The 16,417-nt window shown below is 42.1% G+C and overlaps 1 pseudogene across 1 annotated transcript; it reads right to left on the minus strand.

Moving 5' to 3' along the window:
- Window positions 1-2,498: 2,498 nt before the first annotated feature.
- LOC308320995 (extracellular calcium-sensing receptor-like) lies at window positions 2,499-8,309 on the minus strand (annotated as a pseudogene). Its single transcript has 5 exons — window positions 8,102-8,309; window positions 7,218-7,438; window positions 5,639-5,866; window positions 5,399-5,522; window positions 2,499-3,405 (listed from the first exon to the last, which is right to left on the minus strand). The product of its transcript is annotated as an extracellular calcium-sensing receptor-like (transcript).
- Between the last annotated feature and the right edge of the window lie 8,108 nt (window positions 8,310-16,417).

The raw sequence follows: 16,417 nt of genomic DNA on the forward strand, positions 1-16,417 counted from the left end.
CAGGTTTAACAAAAACAGTGCAAAACAGTTCAGCATAAAAAGGCCTTCCGGAACAGGAAGGTTTTCAGGCCTGTTTTAAAACATTCCACAGTCTGTGGCACTCTCAGGTCCATGGGGAGGCCATTCCACAAACGTGGTGCTGGTCTCCCATGGTGCACAGCTTGGTATCGGGAACATGGAGTAGGAGTTTGTTTGCAGATCTGAGGGTGCGGGTGGAGGATGTTTTTGGAGGGGTGATTAGTTCCTGTAGGTATGGAGGGGCATGTCCGTTTATGCAGTAGAATGTGATCAGCAGGACCTTGTAGTGGATCCTGGCTGTAACGGGGAGCCAGTGCAGTGTGAAGAGGATGGGTGTGATATGGTCATGCTTGTGGACTTTCATTAGGACCCTGGCAGCGCTGTTCTGAATGTATTGCAGCTTCTGTATATGTTTGCCAGGAATCCCAGTGAAGAGGGCGTTGCAGTAGTTCAGTCTAGAGGAGATAAAGGCATGGATGAGCTTCTCTGCATCGGACTGGGTTAGAAGGGGGCGGAGTTTGGAGATGTTTTTGAGATGGTAGAATGCGGTTCTGCATAGAAGTTTTATGTGGTCACTGAATGTCAGGTGAGGATCAAACCTGACACCCAGGTTTGTGACTGAGGAGGAGAAGGGGATAACCTGGCCGTCGAAGGTGAGATGGGACATGGGGCATGAAAGAATCTGGTGTGGTGTGCCAACAAGAAGGGCTTCAGTTTTGCTACTGTTTAACTGAAGGAAGTTGTTGCTCATCCATGCCTTCATCTCCCCAAGACCGGTGGTGAGACATGATATGGCTGCAGAGGGGTTGGGGGCAGTCTTAATGTACAGCTGGGTGTCATCAGCGTAACAGTGGAAGGCACATGAAATCAAGTTCTTTCTCCAAGATATGATTATGTATGAGGGAGGATTTATTGGTAATAGATTGTGCATTCCACAATTCCATGGTGACACTGGCAGGAGACAGAGCTGATGGTAGAAGTCTCTGCAACCTCCGCAGCACACGGCAATCCACTCCACGTTTTCCATCCCGCCTAGTATTGGCCAATCTCGCGACGTTACCGACGATGACGCCACCACGTCGAGGTTTGTTTTGCTTCCTGTCTGGCTCCACTCTGTAACCTCGGCGAGAGCCTCTGTGGACATAGTCTGTGTTTTTGTATCCCGAGTTGTTGACAGTGGATTAAAATCCCTACATCGAGTGGCACTGTGCAGCTACGCAGACGCTGTAGTTGTGGAGCGGTGTATGATAACATCGCCAGCGCGGTAAATAAAAACAGCAGACAAAGCAAGCTGGGTCGTTTGGCAACGAGTCCAGGCTGGGCTAGGCAGCCAGCGCTACATCCAGCTGGTGTTTTCTTCCACGTTACGTGCATTGGTTAATCCAGATATGCCGCTATCCAGCTCAGGAAGCAATAAAAAATAAACGCACAAGACACGAACAATAGGAGGCCAAAAAAAGTAGTATTAAAAAGTCACGCTAATCAAGTTAACAGTACTATAATAAGTGTCAAAGAGGAGCGGCAGCCAGTGTGCGCCAGCGTGCCTTCTCTCACACACTCTCTTACTGTACTTTACTTTCTATTTTGAGGTGCGCATGGTTTATTATAGCTCTAACATCAACAGTCTTTAAGGGAGGGTAATCAACTTCTCCTTTTTCCAAGATAATAGATTTGTATCTCTGACTAGATGTAGTTTAATAATAGAAAACAGACTATTACTAACAAGGTTATCAGCTATATATATATATATATATATATATAATATATATATATTGCTGATAACCTTGTTAGTAATAGTCTAGTCTCAAGACAGACTGTTGCCTCGCGTCAACTTTCGAGGCGCTGGGGAGGCGCTGTTTTCCCGAATATTTGACGATGGGATTCTCAGATTGTTAATAGTCTGACACGCCAAAAAAAAATGTTTTTTTAAAACCTTTAAATAACAGGATTAAAAATGATTTACTTTTGTTCCACACACTCTCATCTTTGTGGAAACATATTTAGTTTTTATATCTTTTATTGGAATCAGAATGTATTCAGCATTTTGTTGTACTATGGTGTGACATGACAATAATTGTTTATAAAATGAAAATGGAGTACACCTTTCTTAAGTTGCTCACTTTATCAAAGTGCTTTATCATAACTAAATTGTGAAAATTGTGAAAAAGTTTCCTGTAATATCATCTGTATTCCATGCTTTTTGCGTGTTGTGTGAGTCTGTGAGAGCTCCGTAGATTTCGAGTTATTCATCTTTTTAGTCAGCCTGTATAAAGGGAGGTGAACGGCAGCGAGGATGTGCTATCCGGTCTAGGATCACTAAAGAAGGAAAGGCCAAGCAATAAAATAATAATCAGCGATCCGGTTTGGTATCAATAATAAAGCTTATCAGACGGAACGTTACGCCAATAGCAGTTGCCGGTTCGATTCCAACTGGCGGAACGTTCCGTCACGAGCAGTTAATTGGTTAAAAATGTCTGCTTCTACATCTTGGTGGCACCTCGAGCCATGATGGACTTCTTAGTGTTTCTCTCAGGTTTCAAAATGATTATATAACACTTTGGTCCAAACAGCGCCAGCAAAATGCCCAAACTAGATGCTAAAATAGCAAACACCTCCACTACATCGGCATATTTGCCTGGAGAACTGATATATGCTGGTATGAAGGCTATCCACACGGCACAGAAGATCAACATGCTGAAAGTAATTAACTTGGCTTCATTGAAGTTGTCTGGAAGATTCCTTACCATGAATGCTAGGAGGAAACTGAGGAGTGCTAGTAAGCCAATATAACCTAATAACACCGCAAAACCAACTGTTGATCCAACATTGCACTCATGGACTATCTTTTCAGAATAGTATTGTGTGTTTTTATGAGGAGTTGGTGAGGCAGACACAAGCCAGGCTGTGCAGATTATTGCCTGGATTGCAGTAAGAAACAGAACTGTTCCTCTCTGCTGTATAGCACCAAAAAACTTCATAATGTCTGCACCACCAGGCTTGGAGGCCTTGAACACAGCCAGCACCACCATAGTCTTTACCAGGATGCAGGAGACACACAGCACAAAGCTGATCCCAAATGCTGCATGCCTCAGCTGACAAGTCCAGAGTCTGGGACGGCCAATGAACAGGAGTGAGCACAAGAAACATAGTTTGAGTGAAAGCAAGAGTTGGAAGCTGAGTTCAGAGTTGTTGGCGCGCACCACTCTTTATGATAAACAAAGATCCCCAGGACAATAGCACAGAAAAATGTTCCTAGCAATGAGATGGTTGTTAAGGAGATTCCCAGGGCCTCATGGTAGGACAGGAACTCAATGCTCTTAGGGACACAGTGGTCACGCCGGGGACTGGACCAGAAGTCCTCTGGACACACGGTGCACTCTGTAGAGTCTAACAAATAGGACAAGATTCAAGGGACATCAATCAAGCAATCAATCAATCAATCAATTTATATAGCACATTTCAGACGAGTGCCGTTCAAAGTGCTTCACAGAAACATAACAAAGCAAAAACACAACGAGAGAGCATCAACTACAAGTTACTACATAGTAATAGTAATAGCAAAAACAAAAGAAGCAACTAAAACAGGAAACGGACTTGCAATGATCTAACTAAAAGCAATGCTAAAGAGCTGTGTCTATAAGAGTTTAAAGTTTAAAAGTAAAAAAATGTCCACAGATTCAGAGAACCGTAGATCCCTTGGCAGGCTGTTCCACAGCACAGGGGCATAGTAGCTAAAGGCGGCTTCTCCATATTTTTTATGTTAGGGGTCTCTGGAATCTCTAGGAGACCAGCACTATATATATAAAAACACTCATTGGGCTAAAAACGGCCAATGCCGTCATCACAAATTGATGATGTCACATTTGGGCAAGTGGGCAGGGCCGTTTTTTTGCAAAACTAATGCTCGGAATGGATTCAGCATCATGAAAACCCCCTAGTTTGACACGTCACATGCTAGATAAATCATGATGCAATTTTGCCTTCTATAGGTTGATAATGGTATGGTCACATATTATGCCAATTCTGAAAATTGCTCAACATATGCAAGTTAGCATCCGGCAGTTTCTACATGCTGGGGATCCATACTCAACATTTCTAACATAAAACGTTGGTGTACTCAACATGTCCGGGTTCACTTTTTGGCTACTAGGCTACTAGAGGATCTAAGGGGTCTGCCGGGCACATATATAGGAAGCATTTCATTTTTATTAAGCAATTTTTCATTTTCATTACAGATCCCCCATGCTTAGGAAGCATTTCTGAGAAATAGGCAGGTGCATTTCCATTCAATGTTTTAAAAACAAGTAAAATAATTCATATCGATATGGTAGTTAATATCCCCACTGATGATTGTCATGTCATAGTTTGTGTTAATGATAGAGCTCGGCAAATTCTGTTGGAAAAAGAGGGACATTTTTCTTTGGTGGTCTATAGAGCGTCGCAGTCCCGCCCCCTTTCATGACGACACCAGGCCCAGGAAATGAATCCCAATGCATTTCCCCCATAGACAAGCGTCGTACGAAGCCAACTCGAGTCGTGACAAATCATGACAACAAAAACAATATTTTGGACCAAACAAATCATACTATAATTAAGCCAATGTCTGTCTAAATGAATGTGTGTCTGTCTGTGTCAGAAACACTTCCGTAGCTTCTCACTGCCGGCACCAATCGCTCCCACTTTTCACACAGGCATTGTCTTAACGAAGCCCTTTTTCCAATTTAACAAATTATAAATTCACAATGAATTTATTAGTGAATTAAAAATGCGAAAACGCACCCAGGGCGCAGTACCCCCTGCGGCCACAAGACGGCAAGTATTCCACAATGGGTAAAGGCTAGTAATTACAAAGAAGAAAAACAAACAAAAAAAGTATTGTAACCTGCCGTTTTTTTCTACTTTCTAATTCGTTGTTTGGCCCAAAACATTGTGTTTATTGTCATGATTTGTCACGACAAGACTTGGCTTTGTCCGCGGCGTAAACGTCTTTAAATAAATACTTTCTGAAAAGTCTATGAGGAAAATTAACGGGGATTTATTTTCCGGGTCTCTCGAGGGGGCGGGACTGAGACACTCTATAGGCTATAAAGTTAAGGTTGGTCCAAGCCCAATGGGAATGAGGCGGAACTATTGGAGCTGGGAACGTGTTGGGACTGGACAGTGTTGTTGTGGTCAAGTAGGGTGAGTTGTGATGGCGAAGGCTAACAGCTATGTTTGTAGCCAGTGCTTGACTTCTCCGTCTGCTCGGGTGTAAACCGTCTTTGTAGAAAAAAGGACGGTCCAAGAAAGGTTGAAATTGTCAATGTAGTCGATATCATACGGGACAGACACGTATTATAACCTTCTGTACATATACTGTAGCTACATGATGTAACCCTACCTGTCTCATTGCTGAACTCTCCCTCAGAACAAGCAATGCAGTCAAAGCAGCAGACAGGTTCTCCTTTCCTTCTGGCCACACGGGTTCCAGGAGAACAGCTCTCACTGCACACCGACCGAGGAGGCTACAGAGTGTCCGATGTGTATATCACAACACAGAGGAAAGTAAAAATGATCATTTTAAGTATAAATTTCATTCACATCATGAGCTCAATTAAAAAAATTAGAAAGCTGAAATGACTTTTGCGGATTGAAAGTTCCAGAAGATTCTGTCTTCATCGAGGGTGAGTTCTTCATCTCCGGAGGCTGTAATCTTGAACACACCTACGTTGTGAATCTTCGTGCTTCCATCAGGGAGCCATGCCCAGTTCAATATATCGAAGATTGGTAGAGCATCACCATTCTCATCAAAGTACACAGGATCACCACCAGATGTGGTGAAGTTGACCTTTTCCAGGTAATAGAGAAGCTAGAAATGGTGATGAGCAGAATCATGAAGAGCAAGAGACTTTAAAAACATAAGTTTGTGCACAAGTCACACTACACACTATTTGGGGATTTAAGCATTGTTCAAGGGGTGTTCCTGTTGCTGAGTTGCTATCTTCCGCCACCAGCCTCATTACTAAAACATGTGCTCTACCCCTTACATTATGCATTGCCTTTCAACAAAACCATATTCATACTGTCACCCACATTTGTTGAGAATTAGGAGTGAGGAAGACTTCTGCATTTTGTGTGACTATAGCATAATGAAGAGAGGCATGACCGCAAGAAGACACAGCGGTAAACGTGGATTTTATTTAAAATACCACATTCAGAAGAACATGTAATTACCACCTGCCCCCTATACTTCAGAAACGTCGCCTCTCAAGGCCTGCAGCACCTCCGGCGTCGCCTCCAGACTGACTGAGTAGCTCTGACCAATTGCGTCAAAGAGAAAATGTTTCAACCCGCCGCCCTGGAAATGAAATCCAAGCTGAGCCTCCCCAGACTAATATCCCGCGGTCCGTGCGATATTAGTCTGGTTTAATAACCAGGCTACCCCCACCCAGCCTCCAGGCCGCCCACCTGAAGGCACCTGCACTGCCCCTGTCCAGTATTCTGGCTCCCCATGTGGGGTCCGGGTTCCCCTTTGCTCTGGTCCATTGACTCTGTGTCCCTCCTTCCAGACCCCCACCGCCCACCCTGCTCGATGTTCTGGACTTTGTTCTGGGGATGTCTGGAGGCACTATCACGTTCCGTGACACTTTCTGTATTTAGTTAGTGCTTTACCTTACTATTTTCCTATGATTTTGTTATATTGTTTTCCTTGTATCTTAGTTCCAGACAGTTGGAGTTTCCTTTGCACTTGTATACTCTTATTTTGTAGTACGTTTTGTCTCTTGGTTTCCTCTGTTGCTTTTGTTGCCTGTACGTGTTGTCTCACCATGATTAGCCTAGTTTTTCCACCTTGTCCTGTTAGTTCCCCAGCCTATCCCAGTGTTGATTATTAGTTATGTTCACTGTGCCCATTTTTCCCTGTGTATTTATACTCCCCTGTTTTTTCAGTTCTTTGTCAGATCATTTGGTCGGAGTAGAATGTGCTTCATTGATGTGCATTAGGATTCGAATGATGCTTCACACCTGCCAAACGAAGCGCACTTTCTGACAATGTGCAGCAGGATTTGTTTTATCGCAGTAAAGCTTTCTGGTGTGAATGTCACCTAAGTCTCACCTGCACAACCCAATAATATGTTGTTGTTTCAAATGTGGTGTTTTTAAATGTGCAAATAAACTATAAATAAAAAGAATCCTACAGGTTAACTGAATTAATATCCCACCTGCCATGGCTGTATTGTCTGCAAACTGGCACAGCTGTGCCCAGGGAAAGGCCCTCTTCCTGGCACACACTGCAACATGTCATGGAGGGCGTGGGCCAGAGCATACAAAGCCTTGTACACATTGTACTCTGAACTGAGGTCAGACATATCTAACAGGTTAGTTTCTGCCGTTACCAGGTCCTCTTGTCCAGTACACACCCTTCCAACAGTGTCCACCCACTCTGGTGGAAGGGGTGGAAATTTACACTGAAATGTGTGTTCCCAAAACTGCCTCACCTGAAAGAAAGTTAATTCATAAAAATACCTGTAAGTACAATTCATTGATTAATGTATTGATTTTTCACTTCATTCACAGTTTGCAGATACTATAGTGGTACAATTATACAATGGTGCAAAAAGTACAACACATGCCCTAAGGGTGTGTTTCTGTTGTGGTCCTGTGTATTCAATTCATTGAGACATTTAAAGACATACAAATAAATAAATATACAATCAAATTAAACAAAAATACTTACTATGTTATCCTCATGGTCAGTAAGTATTTTTAACAAAAAGTCCTTGAGACCTGGTATCTCTCCACGACGGATGGCAAAACCCAGGGTGCCTCTGAGGTATGGTAGGTAGTGAGGAGACTGGAGATAACCGTCTCCCCACCAAGCTGAAGTGGCAGGTAAGATCCATAGCAGACCTGTCACATTCTGCTTAACCACCTGTTCGAAAGTTTCGAAAGAAATGAAAGGCATGTCTTTCTTTCAATACATTCTCATTTTAGATTCTTCTAATTATGAATGCCTAAATTAACATCCTCCACAGATGTATCGTAACACAAACCTCATCCAAGACATTATGGATATAGGGCCCGTATCCAAACATAATGACCACACGAGCTGTGGACGTCTTCATCACAGAGACAATCCTCTGGAGTTTATCCAGGTCATTGTGGAAGGGCAGAGCCTCTGAATAAGCCACACAACCCAGACCAGACTGGTCCAAGCCAGACTGGAACAATCGGGCTGCGTCACGGCCAGCATCATCATCACTGAACAACAGTCCTACCCAGGTCCACTCCAACCACCTCATAGTCTGCAGCATAGCTCGCACCTGAGTGGACGAACAATGGACGGAAATGTACTTAGGTTAGATCATAAAGTCCAGGGGCCACCTGTGTGTTCACTTATGTGGCCTGCAGGTTAATATTGGAATACTGTTATATTATTGATTTCAGCTGTTACAATTCCAAACATGCAAACATGACCCGCTTTATTATATCTATAATGGTCAATATTAGTAGCATAATTACAATTGTATTCCCCTGGAGTTAGTCTGGAAATACAGTGGCCCTCTGGAGTGAGTGTGGATATATAGTGGCCCTTTGGAGTGAGTGTGGAAATATGGTGGCCCTCTGGAGTGAGTGTGGATATACTGGCCCTCTGGAGTGAGTGTAGAAATACAGTGGCCCTCTGGAGTGAGTGTGGAAATATGGTGGCCCTCTGGAGTGAGTGTGGAAATATGGTGGCCCTCTGGAGTGAGTGTGGAAATACAGTGGCCCTCTGGACTGAGTGTGTAAATACAGTGGCCCTCTGGAGTGAGTGTGGAAATATGGTGGCCCTCTGGAGTGAATGTGGAAATAATAGTGGTTCTCTGTAGTGAGTGTAGAAATATAGTGGCCCACCCCATGGGTTTGAGTATTCCAGTTTGTGAAACATGAACTATTAAATACCAACACATCTATTGTTATAGAAGTTCACCTGGAAGACAAAACTTGGCATTGTTCTGAAGAAGGATGGGAACTGAGTCCGGTCGCTCAGACAGGAACAACCTGCATAATAACTTATCTGGAAAAACAGAATAAAAACAAATACAACATATCTATTCTGTAATGTACTAGATCATAGGTATTCAACAGTGCGTCTGGTACCCTCAGGGCAGTGCTACTCAACCCGCGGCCCCTGCTTAATGTATCCGCGGCCAACAATGAAAATATAATATTTGTTATTTTCACAAGTTTTGAACAAGATTTTAGTTATTGTATTGTAAAAGGTTGTATGGCCTGATGTCAACTTAGTATAAATCACTTACTTTATCACCTGTGATAATCTGTTCATTATTATAGTAGCTTCACTAAAAACGCAGAGGAAAACGCTCCACACGTCCCAAACTCTTCTGGCTCCAAAACTATGTAATGCACGTCCCATTACAATCAGAACTGCAGCCTCACTCACAATCTTACGCCGTGGTCTGAAAGCCCACCTCTTCAGACTCCATCATGGCACTTTCCGTAGCCGCAACATTTTTTATGTAGACTTATAGCATTTTTATGTAGACATAGCACTAAAGCATACATGCATAGTTCCATTATATAGAATATTTATGGGCTCAGATCCATGCCAATATTATCTGTGTGTTCGTAAAAGAAAATGCGTAAAAAAACAATCCGTAAAAGAAAAATGCGTAAAAAAACAATCTGTAAAAGAAAAATGCGTAAAAAAACAATCTGTAAAAGAAAAATGCGTAAAAAAACAATCTGTAAAAGAAAAATGCGTAAAAGTTACAGATGCTTTTTTTGGTTCCCCAGTGATATCACTGCCAAAATTCACATGACGGCTGAGAGCCAATCACTTACGAACAGAAAAAAAGACAGCCTAAATTACGAATGCTTTTTTTGGTTCCCCAGTGATATCACTGCCAAAAATCACATGACGGCTGAGAGCCAATCACGTGAGGCCTTTTCCTCTACCCAATCAAAAAGCTCCATAAGTCTGCCTGGCAACTGAGGTTGCCATGTTTGTCTGGGGCTACGTTATAAGTATAAGTATAAGTTTATGAGTTACAAGTTTAGCTATATTATATCCATATCTTGTCTTAAAACAACCACTCAATGGCATTATTGACTAATTCATTATTTTATTATATATATATATATATATATATATATATATATATATATATATATATATATATATATATATACTATAATTAGTGAATCACTGCCTGCACCAATCGCTCCCACTTTTCACACGGGGGGGCAATATCGCACAACGGGCAAGGGCTAGTATAAAATAGTAATACATAACTTAAAAATATATATTTAATCTGGGACTGGGCTTTCCTGTCTATAGGTTTAGCTATATATCCATAATATCTTGAATTAAAACAACCAGTCAATTACACAAATTCGTTATTTTAGTAGCCTAAAATAAATAAAATAAATTCAGCTATATATCCAATATCCATATGATATTAAAACAATCGGCAAATAGGCTATCCTAATTTCTGCACACAGGCATCATTATTTTCGTTCTGACGATTAAGTAAGGCCTTGTATAATTTCACCACAGGGAGACGCTGTACGTCTTGCTCACTGTCTCATGCACACACCACCCGCACCCCCCCCCCTGCCTGAAACCGGATGTGACGTTCTCCCTCAGCTGCTGTCGGTTTGTGTAGCCTAATTTGTTTGTTCCAAGCCACTCTATGGGGAGAAGCCTTTAGCCGCGAGCGAGCAGGGTTCCTGACTAGATAGGTGAAGACTTCTTCTTCTTTGGCGATTTTTATCATACTAGATTGGAACGCCCATAAACGTCACATCCTGTTTCAGGCAGGGGGGGGGGGGTGCGGGTGGTGTGTGCATGAGACAGTGAGCAAGACGTACAGCGTCTCCCTGTGGTGAAATTATACAATGCCTTACTTAATCGTCAGAACGAAAATAATGATGCCTGTGTGCAGAAATTAGGATATAGCCTATTTGCCGATTGTTTAAATATCATATGTATATTGGATATATAGCTGAATTTATTTTATTTATTTTAGGCTACTAAAATAACGAATTTGTGTAATTGACTGGTTGTTTTAATTCAAGATATTATGGATATATAGCTAAACCTATAGACAGGAAAGCCCAGTCCCAGATTAAATATATATTTTTAAGTTATGTATTACTATTTTACACTAGCCCTTGCCCGTTGTGCGATATTGCCCCCCCGTGTGAAAAGTGGGAGCGATTGGTGCAGGCAGTGATTCACTAATTATAGTATATATATATATATATATATATATATAATAAAATAATGAATTAGTCAATAATGCCATTGAGTGGTTGTTTTAAGACAAGATATGGATATAATATAGCTAAACTTGTAACTCATAAACTTATACTTATACTTATAACGTAGCCCCAGACAAACATGGCAACCTCAGTTGCCAGGCAGACTTATGGAGCTTTTTGATTGGGTAGAGGAAAAGGCCTCACGTGATTGGCTCTCAGCCGTCATGTGATTTTTGGCAGTGATATCACTGGGGAACCAAAAAAAGCATTCGTAATTTAGGTTGTCTTTTTTTCTGTTCGTAAGTGATTGGCTCTCAGCCGTCATGTGAATTTTGGCAGTGATATCACTGGGGAACCAAAAAAAGCATCTGTAACTTTTACGCATTTTTCTTTTACAGATTGTTTTTTTACGCATTTTTCTTTTACAGATTGTTTTTTTACGCATTTTTCTTTTACGGATTGTTTTTTTACGCATTTTTCTTTTACGGATTGTTTTTTTACGCATTTTCTTTTACGAACACACAGATAATATTGGCATGGATCTGAGCCCATAAATATTCCACTGTTACGTTCTCAGCTTATGATAACTACGTTTAATGTATGTGATGTATTGCGATGCTTTTTGTTCTTGCTTAATTTATCGCTCTGGATTAAGAGTGTCTGCTAAATGCCTAAATTGTAAATTGTTGTAACTTCATCACAATGTTTTTGTTCATTGAGGTTTGGCTGGAAGTAGATGGAAATGTGGCTTTTTACTCTGTGTTTCCTTCATCTTTAGACTAGTCGTGCACTGTTAAAAAAGAAAAAAAAAAGAATTGACAACACTTTCTATAGCTGCTTTTAACCCTCCACTGTGTGGATTCATGATGACCAGGTCATAAGCGTACATAAGGTGATTAATGATAGTTACCTATAAGACAGCCTGTATTGCACTTATTTAATTCACTAGATAGATCATCCATGTATATGCACAATGTGCTTAGATATGCCACAAGCAGCTTCTGTAAGTAAGCAATATTAAATAAAATAGGCTATGGTGAAAGGGGATAGGGAACTTACCATGGGCACTCTGTATACACCTAATATTCTAGAGAGGGTAATATAACTTTTTGAGGTACTAGGACCCACAATTCCAAGTACTGGAGGAGACCCAACACAGCTCTGATCCAGTGTAAACTGCTCCTCTCTCCCACTGATCAGTGACAACGCTGCAGGGACTGCAACTCCGCGCTAAACAGGTGTCATAGATACTGTATCCCAGAGTCACATTGGGGAGCAGGCTGGGGTCTCTGTTGATCTCAGTGATGGCAAAAGCCATGATCTGTGCGCATCTGAACGTTGGAATGAAAAAACTAACACACACAATTACACTGTAGCCTTGAATATCATTGCTGTCGGGTAGAAACCTTGTATCTCAATATTTAAACGTTCTGTTTAATAACTTACTTACTTTGTCATACTACAGTGTGACAAAAAAACTACCCTAGATCCATCCAAACACATGTTCTGAGAAGGTTTCCACCCGACAGAAACATACACATCAACTAATCATGTTTCTATACATCAAAACAAGGTTGGTGTTGTCTTGCTGGCTATTTGTGATACTCACCGACTGCAGGAGGGACTGTGTTCCTTGGACTGTGTGAAAGTCACAAAACATACATTATAACCACTTCAGCCTTATATACATTTCGGCCATTTGAAAATAGCCGGTTGCAACGCATTGTGAGCTTGTAGATCAGCTATTTAAAAAAAAGATTTTTTTAGACATTTGAAATGGGCCATATTCTATATAATGAGTAGGCTACTTTTACTTTTGGTACATTAAGTACATTTTGATGCCATTACTTTTGTACGTTACGAGAGACAATGAGATCTGCAATAAACTTGCAAATCGGTTCGCAACATGTCGCCTTAGTCAGTGGCAGGTTGGTGGTCAGTGTTAGGTTGGTGGTCAGTGGCAGGTTGGTGGTCAGTGTTAGGTTGGTGGTCAGTGTCAGGTTGGTGGTCAGTGGTGGTCAGTGGCAGGTTGGTGGTCAGTGGCAGGTTGGTGGTCAGTGGTGGTCAGTGGCAGGTTGGTGGTCAGTGTCTTGGTGGTCAGTGGCAGGTTGGTAGTCAGTGGCAGGTATAGGGTCAGTGGCAGGTTGGTGGTTAGTGTCAAACCAAACTCAGCTTCTTCTACGCAACGGTAGAGTCTGTTCTCCTATACGGCAGTGAGTGCTGGACCATGAAGCCTACTCTGCAGAAGTCTCTAGACGGGTGCTATACCAGAATGCTGTGTGCAGTACTTAACATCAGTAAGAGCACACATGTTACCAACAAGAATCTGTATGATGGAATGCCAAGGGTGAGCCAGAAAATAGCAGCCAGGAGAATGAGACTACAGCAGGACACTGCCAAAGGCATCAAGAGCTGCCAGCCAGTAAACTAGTGCTGTGAGAACCAACACACGGGCACCGGTCATGGCGACGTCCTACATTAACATGTGGATGTACTCAAGAACGACGCAGGAGCGCAAAGCACCAACGAGCTGGCCAGATGTGTGGAGAACCGGGATTACTGGAAGCGACGATGGAGGGCTCGTCTGAGGACGACCTTGGTTGCCGGTCAGTGGCAGGTTGCCGGTCAGTGGCAGGTTGCCGGTCAGTGGCAGGTTGCCGGTCAGTGGCACGTGAAGAATTTGAGCACCATAAAACTGTTCAGCTCTGAAGTTGTTAATCAGAGCAGTGGTCAGTCCTCCCCACTTCTCAGGTGGCCACTCCTGATTACCGCTGAAGTGTGAGGGAAAACAAGAGCAAAACCCAAGGCATCTTCAACTCACCAGTTGTGTCCAAAATGACAGTCCCTTAGTTGAGTGATGTCATGCATGCAGGCACGCACGCACGCAGGCAGGCAGGCAGGCAGGCAGGCAGGCAGGCAGGCAGGCACGCATGCACACACACACACACACACACACACACACACTCTCTCTCACACACACACACACACACACACACACACACACACACACACACACACACACACACACACACACACACACACACACACACACACACACGCACACACACACACACACACACACACACACACACACTGATGTTATTTAATTAACCCTTAGAGGCCTTAGAGGCCTCTAAGGGTTAAGTTGAAACATTGATTGAAACATTGCAATAACACCAATTAAATATCACATGGTTCAATGCGTTGTGTTTGTGTGGGTGTTTGTGTGGGTGTGTGTGTTTGTGCAGTCAGTAGGTTAGGTTTTGTGACCTGCAGTGTGTGTGCGTGCGTGCGTGCATACATTACATAAATTACACAGATGCATTAAAATACTTTATAATAATAATAATAAAACTTTATTTGTATAGCACCTTTCATGACATGAAATGCAGCTCAAAGTGCTTTACAGGAAAATGGAGAATAAAAGAAAAGCATATAAAATGCATTCACATAAACACAGCAACAGTGATCATGAACAGTAGGGAAAAGGTGAACTATTTAAACATTTTCTTATTTAAAATGTCCACAGCAGTTGGCACAAACAAAGTTTTGTAACCCTTCTTTTTAGCTAATTTTGCCCTAAGCCTCCTGCCCGATGGCAACAAGTCAAATTCAGAGTGAAGAGGATGGGTAGAATCATTGTAAATCTGAATTGCTTTTTTGGTTATGGAGCAGTTGTATATGTCCTGAAGTTGAAATGGTTTGTCTCCAATGATCTTACTTGCCTGGTTGACTACCTGGGTGGGTTTGTTTTTTATCTCTAACTGAGAGATTCCCAAACCAAGACACGATGTTACACTCTCAGTGAGTGATCTATAGACCATGGTCAGGGTGCGTTGCCTTTTTGTAGATGTTATCTGCATTGGTCTGAAAGGTGAGTTTATTGTCTATGGTCGTTCCCAGATATTTAAAGTCACTGACCTGCTCCACTTCCTCCCCACTCATAGTAACAGGCCTAAAGATGAACCCTGATTCCTGAACCCTCTGCTCTTGACCCCCCTCCACAGCTCCTTGGTCTTCCATTAAGGTCAAACCAGGTGGCAATACGGTCAATGTGCTGGGAGTAGGAGAGACTGGAAATGTCCTGCAGGCAGGCAACCAAGGCCATGTCATGAGCGTACTTCATGAGAGAGAACGTTCTGTGTTGTTGTATTTCAACACATTTGTGTATAGGGAAAATAACAGAGGGGATAAAACGCACTCCTGTGGAATGCCAGTATTTAGGACAAGGCAGTCAGACAGAGTGTTATTAATACAGACTCGTTGGGGTCTCTCTCTCAGAAACTTAATCCACAGAATGGATTAGGGACAGAGAACATGTGAGGGTACCTACCTATACCCTAGGGGACACGGGGAGAACATGTGAGGGTACCTATACCCTAGGGGACACGGGGAGAACATGTGAGGGTACCTACCCTAAGGGGTCACGGGGAGAACATGTGAGGGTACCTACCCTAAGGGGTCACGGGGAGAACATGTTAGGGTACCTACCCTAGGGGCCACGGGAAGAACTCCACACAGAAAGGCCCTTTCGCCAACCCCACCTAGAAGGTATGGGCACTGATGACGCAGAGGAGAGGACATTCTTTTTTACCCTGACAACAATCGCACCAATCACAGGGCCTTTACTCACCCAGGATATCATCAATGGCCAATAAGGGAACACAGGTATTTTTACCTGAAAATACAACGACTCAAACGTAATACATACAGGTGTGTTTTACGTGTAACCTCTATTAATCTAACTCTATTAAAGTCTAACTCATGTGGATTAGGTGATGTGATGATGATGTAAAACAAACGGTGACAAAACCAACATTAAATTATCTTTATTGTTAATGGCGTTTAATGTTTGTGTTAGGGACAAAACCAACATTAAATTATATTTATTGTTAATGGTGTTTAATGTTTGTGTTAGGGACAAAACCAACATTAAATTATCTTTATTGTTAATGGCGTTTAATGTTTGTGTTAGGGACAAAACCAACATTAAATTATCTTTATTGTTAATGGCGTTTAATGTTTGTGTTAGGGACAAAACCAACATTAAATTATATTTATTGTTAATGGCGTTTAATGTTTGTGTTAGGGACAAAACAAACATTAAATTATCTTTATTGTTAATGGTGTTTAATGTTTGTGTTAGGGACAAAAC

Source organism: Protomyctophum bolini (assembly GCF_963924005.1).
Source record: "Protomyctophum bolini genome assembly, chromosome: 1".
Classification (NCBI taxonomy): Eukaryota; Metazoa; Chordata; class Actinopteri; order Myctophiformes; family Myctophidae; genus Protomyctophum; species Protomyctophum bolini.